The following is a 1458-nucleotide window of genomic DNA, read 5'->3' as shown; positions in this document are numbered from 1 at the left end:
AACGGCACAGCTAGTGGGAGGGCAGCCGTGCGCAGCGCAATTCGCACGCACACGCTGGAGTCCGCCGCCATTGTCTTCTCCACCCTTGGCTCGCTTCACCACATCGGCCGCCAGGTGCAGGGAATCGCCTTCGACGTGGTCATCGTGGACGAGGCGTCGCAGGGAACAGAGCCGGCCGTGCTGCAGGCGGTTGCTCTCGCCAAGAGCAAGAGCGTGCTCGTCGGCGACTCCCGCCAGCTGCAGCCTACCGTGCTCTCTTGGGAGGCGAGCCGCTGCGGGCTGCGGCGCAGTCTGCTGGTGCGCTTGCTCGCCTGCGGCCACCCCTCCTTTCTGCTGCGCACGCAGTACCGCATGCACCCCGACATTGCCGCCTTCCCCAACGAGTACTTCTACGGCTCGAAGCTGCTCACCGATCGAAGTGTGCTTGCGCGGTCGCGTGCGCCGGACAGCCCAACCGCCGCGCCGGCGACCATCGCGCAGAAGCTCGGCCGATGCCCACGCTTTGTGTTTGTGGACGTGCGCGACTCGCCGATGGAGCGGCGGCGCGGCCGGTCGCTGCTCAACCGCCGCGAGGCCACCGCTGTGGTAGACTGCATGCGGCAGCTGCGCGCGTTCTTCAAGATGACGGTGCGCGAGATGGCTGCACATGTCGGCATCATCACCTTCTACACTGCGCAGAGGGAGACGATTCTGTCGACCCTCACGCAGGAGGAGCGCCACAGTGGTGTGCAGGTGGCGACAGTGGACAGCTTCCAGGGGAAGGAGAAGCGGATCATCCTGCTGAGCTGTGTGCGGACGCTGAGCGCGGCGCAGCTGCAGCGGCGCGCGGCGCAAGGGGAAAAGGAGCGCAACAGCGATGATAGCGACGGTGTTGCCAGGGAGGAGCGCAGCGCAAATCGACGCCTCGGTCGCTACGGGCTCGGATTTCTGGCAGACTGGCATCGCCTGAACGTCGCGCTGACGCGTGCGCAGGATTTGTGCGTGTGTTTTGCGAGCCGCGACACCGTGCGTGCCGTGGGCATGGCGGCCATGGCGTCTGCGGCGCCGACAAATGCAGTGACCACGGTGGATAGCTCGGCGGAGGAAGTGGAGCACCAGCTAGATGCGGACGATGAGGACCCCCTGGCGCTGTATCGCATGCTGCAGTTGCATCAGCATCAGCGGCTTACCTTGTTTCGAGTGAGGAGATGCAGCGGGTGAAGAAGTGAACGTTGCGCGCGAGGTCCGCCGCCCACGTCTTGAACGGATGCGTCCGCCGCATTCTGCGCGTGTGCGAGTACGTGTCTCTCTGTGTAATCCCTTCGCCTCTCTCTAATGGCGGATGTGTGCTGATGCGTGTGCGAGGCCCTCCCTTCAACGGCATCCGTCAGCAGATGGAGTGGGGGACGGCCCCCCCCCGCTCGGTCTCGCCCACCGTCACCGCTACAGAAACGAAGAGCCAGACAGCATACAAGCATG

This window comes from Leishmania donovani, chromosome 9, assembly GCF_000227135.1.
Source record: "Leishmania donovani BPK282A1 complete genome, chromosome 9".
In the NCBI taxonomy this organism is placed as follows: domain Eukaryota; phylum Euglenozoa; class Kinetoplastea; order Trypanosomatida; family Trypanosomatidae; genus Leishmania; species Leishmania donovani.
Note: the sequence above shows the minus strand (reverse complement) of the source record.